Source organism: Berghia stephanieae, chromosome 11 (genome assembly GCF_034508935.2).
Source record: "Berghia stephanieae isolate SIO BIC M18660-M18661 chromosome 11, UCSD_Bste_1.3, whole genome shotgun sequence".
In the NCBI taxonomy this organism is placed as follows: domain Eukaryota; kingdom Metazoa; phylum Mollusca; class Gastropoda; order Nudibranchia; family Aeolidiidae; genus Berghia; species Berghia stephanieae.
In genome coordinates, this window is record NC_088370.1 from 29,907,184 (window position 1) to 29,917,183 (window position 10,000).

Consider the following 10,000-nt stretch of genomic DNA (forward strand, 5'->3'; position numbering starts at 1 on the left):
ATGGGTTTTATCGGTGTATTGCAGAATGTCCCGTGTAAACCTGACTGATCATCCTCCAGAGGAATTGCAGAATGTTATTATGTCTAGACGTTGCCTGAGGGGAAAAGACGGGAAGATTAGCAGTTTGATTTGAAGTTAAGGAAGACAATAATTACTCTCCGAGACTATTTGTATGGTGTTCTATTTCTAATCATTCTCCCCGTCTCTATTCTCTGTCTCTTTGTTTCTCTCTCTCTCTCTCTCTCTCTCTCTCTCTCTCTCTCCCTCTCTCTCTCCCTCTCTCTCACACACAAACACACACACGCACACGCACACACACACACTCTTTCTCTCTATCTCTCACACATACAAGCACACACACACAAGCACACACACACACACACACACGCACTCTCTCTCTCACACATACACACTTTCTCACTCTCTCTCTCACACACACACACACGCACACTCTCTCTTTCTCTCTCTTTCTCTCTCTCTCTCTCTCTGCTCTCGCTCTCTCTCTCTTCACACACACACACACAACACACACACACACACACACACACATATATATATATATATATATATATATATATATATATATATATGTATATATATATATACCTACCTATCAAACTGTGAAAGCAATCATAGCGCAAACTGCACCATTTTCTTTCTCCATTACTGTTTCATGCTTTCGCAATCTTCAAAAAATGGACGAAAGTTATTTTGGTCGTTATCTTGTTTACCGTTGGTGTCGTGTGTTTTCGGCGTGTTCACGAGAATATCACTTTAATCTTTTCAAACATTAACAGCTCCATATTTATCATTGGCAATAAAATATTCATTTAGAAAAAAAAAAGAGAGAGGGGGGAAGAGAGAGAGAGAGAGAGAGAGAGAGAGAGGGAGGGAGAGAGAGAGAGAGAGAGAGAGAGAGAGAGAGAGAGAGAGAGAGAGAGAGAGAGAGATTAATGTCGAATTGGTTTTTCAAATCCATTGTTATTTTTTAATATTGTGTTTTTTATATTTGTTCATGTAGATTTGGGATTAGATTTTATGATTTACACTTTTTAGAAATCTCAAGATTCGGCCGTTTCCATGGAGACAGCTTGAAGTAGTCATGTGACAAGAAGTCTTACATTTTCGACCCGTGGTGTCTTAGAAAATAACAGTTAAATGTTTTTATTTCTTTTTTTTCTTTATTGTTTTTGTTTTTGTAATTGTTCTGTTTTTTTTTGTTTTTTGTTTTTTTTTTGTGTGTGTGATGCAAGCGGAGACGTTTACTCTTGTGACGAATTACAGGCATTAAATCGTCCCGACTATCGGATACTCTCTGTGGTGTTATGGTAGAACGTCTGAACGGTAATCAGGAGGTAAAAGGTTCGATCCCCAAATCGAGGAAGGCAGATTTTTTTTTTTTTTTTGGGGGGGGGGGGGGCGGCAATTTCTTGGTGTTTTTTTTTCTTTTCTTTTCTTCTTTGTCTAGCACTGTTCCATACACACCGACGTATACATATATGAAGGTTTGACATCCAAACGAGCTTATGGGCCTAGATTAACATTGTTGTAATGGACAAAATCTTGCGTCATTTTTTTTTTGGTGAGATTTCCATAACAACAATGAGCCCATATTGGATTGGTCTATCAGACCTGCAAATAAGCGCACGTCGATACACCCCTTTTCAGATTTTTTACCTTACACTTGTGCCTGCTCCCTAATTCATCACTTATAATTTGACACGAGTATCATAAAATTCTAAATCAAATTAAGTTTTCAGCCCCCTACTCACCCGTCATAACGTTGTTATGAATTGAATACATGAATAGTGAACATTTATATGGTTCATTTCCACGGAAAACAACACGCTTCGCAATGTTTCAATTTACAATCCCCTGCAAGCCATATGGAACTATATTTTCCTGTCATTCAGTACCAGTCGCCTTTTTATGCGTCCTTTTGTGTACCAAAACTTTAGTTAATCTGTCACTACCACGTCAGCAGCCATTTACTTATTCACACTTCAGTCGAGTGGGGGAGTATGGGTAAAATGCCTTTATCCAAAAACTCAACTTCCTGTTCAGAATTTTCCACAAACACTGTCATCAATCCTGCCATTGATCACGTTTAAAATTTATAATATCGCCTAACAGGCATCATGCCCCGTCCTAAATGTTAAATGTTCCTGTTGGCCAGGGACACCTCGTAAAGCGCTTTGAGCACGTTTAGTGGATATTGCTCTATTTAAAAGCTCAATTATTTAGAAACAAAACACGGCCAAAGAAAACCAAGTTCCTTTCAAAATTAATAAAAAACAATTTAAAGCGTATTAATCATGAGACCATCCGACAATGCCCTATATAACAGTTTGATTTCTATTCATTTCATTTGTTTTATAGAGTCTTGATAGAGACTCTCTCTCTCTCTCTCTCTCTCTCCCTCTCTCTCTCTCTCTCTCTCTCTCAACCCCCCCCCCCCCCACACACACACACACCAACCACCTCTTACTCTACGATCAATAATCCATTACTGTTCATTGACAGAGATTGTCTGCTTGGTGGAATGTAAAATGTCTTGTTCAAATAAGATTGCTTGATCCATCAATCCGGCCTACACAACAACAACAACAACAACAACAAAAATAATAACAACAAAACAAAAATAACAACAACAAAAAATTAAAATTAAAAAATAAAGAAATTAAACAATAGGGAAGAAAACTGATGTAAAAAAAAAAAACTGGTTACTATTTCATTGGAAGTGTAAAACCACTCTTCCGGAGGACAGGAGATATACCTTGTGTAATTGATCTTCTGTTGTTTTCAGAGTGATGGCCTCTTATTTCTAATTCAGAAAATTGAGTGGAGCAGACATTTATGTTGATAACAACAAGAGATGAAGTGAGTAGGAAAGTGCCAGAAGACAATAGAGAATAAAAATTTCGCGGCGGTGATGGGGGTTTTAAACCATCGACCTTACTGGTACGACAGCTCCGCCTGGCTGGTTGGGGAGAGCGTGACTCTACCGTATGAGCTATCCACGATCCCAAAAAAGATCATCTCTAACCCTAGTCATTATTAGAGCCCTCTCTTCCCGACTACTTGAGATCGCGGGTCCAACACACACAACCTATTCTAAATAAATGTTGGTCGTCACAATAAAGATTATCCATCCTCGCCCTTTTACACCTCGTAATCCCAAGAATCCACCTATAGATAGTTCGAAGATGACGTCACTCAGGCCTTTGTTATTGTTTTTGCCATCCGCGTTTGTGAGTTGTTCTCACTAATCTGTATTAGCCAGACTATAAAAGTTCATGGTTACACAGAGTTTGTGTGTTGGTCCTTTATACTTCCGGATGGCAATGTTGTGAACTCCTTGGCCAAGCGCATTCTATCTATATATCCTAATACTAAAATAGTTATGCCACCTTTATGTAACCCATTCATTATTCGTACTCCAAAGGACTGGTTACATACACACTCCCAAGGATTTAGGAACCAAAAGAGTAGCGGATTTGATGTCACGACTTTTCTTCCCTGTTATTTAAATAAATAAATGAATAAATGAATAAGTAAATAAATAAATAGATAAATAAATAAAGAAAGAAAGAAAGAAAGAATGAAAGAAAGAAAGAAAAAACGTATTACTTCAGGGCCATAAAGCCCTTGGAGTTTGAGTTTATTCCGGTTTCTTTATCGTTAAATAGACAATAGCAATTGCTGGATACTCTAGTCTATCGCAAAAGTACTTTCCGCTGTTTTTGATATTTCTGGCTATTGATGCTATGCGTTTAGGTTTAAATACTCGCAACATCCGCCAGCCAGATTAATTATACCAACACACACAATTATGTATAACCTTTAACGTTTATAGTTTTATTACTATAATTTACTGAGATCTTATCACTAACAGGCTGTTAAAAGCAAAGAGAGGAGTGACTTCATTTTCGTTTTCTCTATATAATCAATTTTCACCATCTCGGTAGAATTGCGTGTTAACGAATACGTTCTCAACCTACAGCGATCAATCACTGACGAGGAAGAAACAACGAAAATCTGTTCAAAGACTCTGAAGATATAATAATATCTTCGTTTTCTTCGTTTTTGTGCGGCTATGCGGCCTTGTGGTATGACACTCGCTTTTGGATCGGAAGGTCCTGGGTTAGAACCTCGCTCGGCACATTGTTGAGTCCTTTGAAAAGAATCTTTACTCAAATCCTCTCACCGTACTGAGGTGTAAAATGAGTACCTGGCCGTTTTGCAGCGTTGTCTCTGTCCGAAAAAATGGTAATATCGCCTAACAGGCGTCATGTCATGTTAGTTAAGTGTTGCTGTTGACCAGGGACCCCTTTTAATGCGCTTTGAGCACGTTTAGTGGATATCACGCAATATAAAAGCTCAATTTTTTAATTTTTCAGTGACGTCGTTCGGCGATCTAGAACGCAATCTTTCATTTGCTAATGCCGTTATGAGGCACCTATTTTAAGCATAACAAAAAAAAGTAGTTCTTCAGAGCCATTGGGCCCATCCAGCCGGAGTTTATCCCGTTATCTATAGAGCGAAACGGACAATAGCAATTGTTTGCTATCCTTTGGAGAGGACGCTAGTCTATCGCAAAGTATTTTCCGCCAAATTAACAGACTCAGCTACACATTATTATTATTGCCTGCTGGGTGGAAAGGGAAGTGGGGGGGGGGGGGGGGGGGGGGATGAAAAAATCTCCACTGCACCCGGGATCGATATTGGTCCCTTTGCTTGTGACGCGAGTGCTCTACCAACTGAGCTATCGGGACCTCCATTTCAAGCACAGTCTTGTGATAAAAGTCAGCCGTTGGATTTGATGATAGAGGTCAAATAGTTCATTTTTTATATCAAGCCTTGTCCTGGAACCTGCCGGTGGTAAATAATGATGTGTCAGTTCTTCTTCTTCTTCTTCTTCTTCTTCTTCTTCTTCTTCTTCTTCTTCTTCTTCTTCTTCTTCTTCTTCTCTTCCTTTCTTCTTTTCTTCTTTTCTCTTCTTCTTTTCTTCTTCTTCTTCTTCTTCTTTTTCTTCTTCTTCTTCTTTCTTCTTCTTCTTCTTCTTCTTCTTCTTCTTCTTCTTCTTCTTCTTCTTCTTCTCTTCTTCTTCTTCTTCTTTCTTCTTCTTCTTCTCTCTTCTTCTTCTTCTTCTTCTCTTCTTCTTCTCTTCTTCTTCTTCTCTTCTTCTTCTTTTCTTCTTCTTCTTCTTTTCTTCTTCTTCTTCTTCCTTTTTCTTCCTTTTTTCTTCTTCTTCTTCTTCTTCTTCTTCTCTTCTTCTTCTTCTTCTTCTTTCTTCTTCTTCTTCTTCTTCTTCTTCTTCTTCTTCTTCTTCTTCTTCTCCTTCTTCTTCTTCTTCTTCTTCTTCTTCTTCTTCTTCTTCTTCTTCTTCTTCTTCTTCTTCTTCTTCTTCTTCTTCTTCTTCTTCTTCTTCTTCTTCTTCTTCTTCTTCTTCATCTTCTTCTTCTTCTGTGCTAAGACCCCGAAGATACAATATCTTTGTTTTCTTCCACGTCGTTCGTCGATCGTTGTAAGTTGGCAAAGTCATCGTTAACTCCCAAATGCCGTAATGAGGCGATCGGTCACATAATATATGTCAAGCATAACAGTCTTGTGATAAAAGTCAACAGCTTGAATCTGATGATAGAAGTCAAGTTTTTATCAGGTGTTGTCCTGGAATCTGCCCGTGGTCAATAATGATATATCAGTGTGGGGGGAGAAAACTGACAGGCTGTGGAAACAGAAAGCGTCGAGAGCGGTCACTGACCCGTATTTAAAAACATTTGACCAGAAAACTCGTCCTTCAGATATCGATCGATTTAAATGACTCTCATCTTGGCAACCGACTTTTTAACAAGTTTCTCACTCTGACATATTATTACAGGATTACTACGATGGGTCAACAAGGACGGAGGTCGTGACAGTCCCCGCTTTCAGCGTCTGACAGTCATTCTAAAATATGTGTGTGGGCATGGATTAGGGGCTAATTCTACTTATATTTACGTCCACGAAGATTTATTTCCGTCATTGAACCCCTAGCACTGGTCTAATTTACTGTCAGATTTAGGCGTTTGACACTGGAAAATACGACATCAATTCCATTTTCCACGTCACAGTAAAGATTATTCACATTTATTTTATTAAAGTTTTATTTTAGTAAGAACTGAATTCATCTCACTCCAGTTATATTTCGGTTGGCTTAAAAAAAATTTAACCTTCTAATATTAGATCATCTTTCCTTTAATAGCCTTCCCTCGAATTAATTTCAAATTAGTGAATATTTTTCGTTCTACCTTCTGTCACGTAGCCACTTATTATAAAAGCTGAACGATCTAATCTCCTTCACTCACTTCTCTCTACATTCTATGCCCGGGCGGCCAGCCACTCCATTCCTCACATTATATATATATATATATATATATATATATATATATATATATATATATATATATATATATATATATATATATATATATATATATATATATATATATATATAATATACGACCCTGGCTATTTATTATTATTATTATTATTATTATTATTATTATTATTATTATTATTATTATTATTATTATTATTATTATTATTTTCATTATTAATATGGATGAAAGCCGTCCATGTCACTGACCGCTCTATAAACAGTTAACTGCCGTATTCTGGAAAGACACCTATTTTAAAAAATGGCCAGAACATTTGATCTTTAAATATCGATCGACTTAAATGACCCTCATCTTGGGGAGAAAAAAAAACAACTCTCAAACCTGAGACTTCGTGAGGTCTTCAAGAAAATCCCAGATTTGAGAGATAGGTTTTGCCAAGATGAGGGTCCTTTAACTCACTCAATCCTAGAAATTTTACCTACTTTTGAAAATTGGAAAAAAAATGTGTTTAAAATGAGCATGTGCTGAACAAGTAAACATTAAGAACATTCAGCTATAATTTGTCTCAGAAAAATTTAATAAATAGCATGGGGTAAAACAAACCCCGTGCATACTACGGATATAGTCGGTGTTAGGGTTGAGTGAGTTAAATAGGTCAATATTAATTTGAAGAATGAGTTTTACGGCCAAAAATTACAAATAGCTACGTGTCTTTCCAGACTACGACAGATAATAAATGGTTATAGAGAAGTCAGTGACATGGACGACTTGCATCCATATTGACCAATTAGATTTCAGAGAATATTTTTAACTGGCAAAAATATTCACTAATATGAAAAAAAAAAAAACAAAACAATTCATCCTTCAAATATGAATCTATCAAAATAATGCTCATTTTATTCCATCAAAGTAAAAATAAAAAAACTTCTCAAACCTGGGACTTCTCCCAGGATTGAGAGTTTTTATTTTTTATTTTTTTTTGTGCCAAAATGGGGTTCATGTGAATCGATCGATACGACGAGTTTTCTAGACAAAGAAATATAATATCTTTTTTTTTCCAAGATAATACGAGTAGAAGCACTGGCGCCGGTTATTATAAAATACATAATAGTCTCCACAGACAGCCAATTAATTTCTGGAGTTGTCATATCATTATCCACTCCACCGTGGGTGGATTGAATGACAAGACCTTATCAAATTATGTATCATTTAATTTGACTTCGACTTCTACCTCCAAATCGAATCTGTTCACTACGCACGATGTGCCGATATGTGATCTAGTGGTATGACATTCGCTTTTGGATAGGAGAGTCCTGTGTTCGAGCCTCGCTGGCTCGGCGAAATAGTGGAATCCTTAGAAAAGGCTCTTTACTCACAATCTCTCACCGTACTCAGGTGTAAAACGAGTACCTGGCCGTTAAAAGCGTTGTCTCTGTCGGAAAAAAAAGTGTAAGATACCGTCTAACAGGCGACATGTGTCTTGTTCTACATGTTACGGTTGCTGTTGGTCAGTGAGCCTTTGTAGAAAACTAACGAAAGAGTGAAAATGGGGAGGCTTCGTATGGGAACAAAACAAAACTGTTCTGTTTTGTTCCAATACGAAGTCTCTCCATTTTCACTCTTTCGTTAGTTAGTTTTGTACGATCACCGGCTTCAGGCAGCCCCTACCGGAACCTTTGTAGAGCGCTTTGAGCAAGTTTAGTGGATATTGCGCTTTGTAAAAAAATTTTTTTTTTAACCACAAGGCGTTGGTATAAAAAAAATATATGTGAAACATCGTTCCTAAACGGTGTTATGTCGAGATGGAGTGAACCTGGGCTAAAATAGGAGCTTTGTGTTCTTTAGCAATCTAAATGAGAAAGAATACATTTACGAAGGAAACAAAGACAGAAGAGATGAGGATGTGCTTTTTAAAAACAAAATATTTCCATTTATTTATTTTTTTTTTCATTTCAGGTCAAGAAATCAGCTTTGCGCTGTCAACCGGATAAGTGGTTAGATCTCACAGGAAATTCTTACAATCCTACCAAAAACCGTATTGTAACAATTTCACGGAAAATGTGGACATTGACATCAGTTTGATCTGAGAACTTGATCAATATTGACGTGTTTAGATTTCAAAATAATAGGGTTTGTGTCTTTTTCTAAAATAAATGGAGTTTTCGAGGAATGTTGCTGTTGAAGATTTATAAATATCAAGTAGTATTTGTTCAATTTTGACGTGTTTAGACTTCAAAAGATTAGGGTCGTGTCTTTTTCTAGTAATATGGATTTACGAGCAATGCTGTTATCGAAGTATAAATATCAAGTCGTACAGGGTGAAGGTGGTGATGACGATGTTATTGAAGTGTGTCAGTCTTTGAAGGAACAGTAAATGAATGAGAATGAATATGAATTTGACAAAACTCGTTTGACTTTGAGAATTATAATAATATTTGAATTCGAAAGTAATAATACGATTTGTTTGTTATTATTATAAGTCAGTGACGTGAAGTTGTGTATGATCATTTCGACTTGGAGGCCAGAGAAAACATTTAGATCTCATTACAACGGAGGCGAAGGAGTATATCATTGGCGCATCTTTGACACTGTTTGGGTAAATAGACCTGAAATAAAGATAGCATTGATGTTTATCCTTTCCTTACCAACCATAGAACAATCCTCACATTAGTTGAAATCGACATGCACTTATTTGCAGGTCTGATAACCCAATCCATTATGGGCTCGTTGTTGTATTGGAAATCTCAACAAAAAAAATAAAAATGACGCAATATATTGTCCATTACAACAATGTCAAACTAGGCCCATACGTGCGTTTGGATGTCAGACCTTCATATATGTACACGTCGGTTACAATGCAAGCAACAATTTTATCATTCTGACTTCTTTTGCACAAAAATATAGATGGGTTAGAGTCTATATTAATTTTTAAAAAGTTAACGCTGTGTTGTAGAGCTCATTTTGCTGAACAGTTTCACGTCTAGAATGTACTTGTTGCTTTTCTGTTTGAGTAAGAAAAAGTTATAATTGTGTTGGGTGGGTGTGACCTTTTGGGGACAATTCTGAAAATGGATGAGAAAGAGAGTTAAAGAATGTGTCACATTTGGTTGTAGCTTGGTATTGAAATACGAGCGCGTTTAACGGTAACTTGAGCTTTAATTTGGGCGTCTATATAGAGCAATATCCACTAAACGTGCTCAAAGCGCATTACAAAGGGTCCCTGACCAACAGCAAAACGTAACATGTAGAATGAGACATGGCGCCTGTTAGGCGATATTACAATTTATTTCGGACATAGCCATCACTGTTAACGGCCAGGTACTCATTTTACACCTGAATACGGTGAGAGAATGTGAGTAAAGAGCCATTTCCAAGGACTCAACTATGCAACGAGCGAGACTCGAACCCAGGACCTTCCGATCCGAAAGCGAGTGTCAAACCACTAGACCACACAGCCGCACGGTGGTGAGAAATTAGTGAGATGAATAGCTTTAACTCACTCAATCCTAGAGATTTTTGCTACTTTTCAAAATTGGAAAAAATGTATTAAAAAAGAGCATGTACATAGATGGTTTTATTCAACTACCATTAACATGTAAAAACTAAAAACATTTTATATG

At 37.0% G+C, this 10,000-nt stretch overlaps 1 protein-coding gene across 2 annotated transcripts in view; it reads left to right on the forward strand.

Moving 5' to 3' along the window:
• The window catches only part of LOC144956511 (uncharacterized), a 48,427-nt gene that overhangs the window by 23,723 nt on the left and 14,704 nt on the right, over positions 1 to 10,000 (forward strand). For both annotated transcript variants that reach the window (XM_078887058.1, XM_078887059.1), the window contains one exon: positions 8,337 to 8,976. The gene's annotated coding sequence lies outside the window, so the exon portion shown is untranslated. The remainder of the gene's footprint in view (positions 1 to 8,336; positions 8,977 to 10,000) is intronic.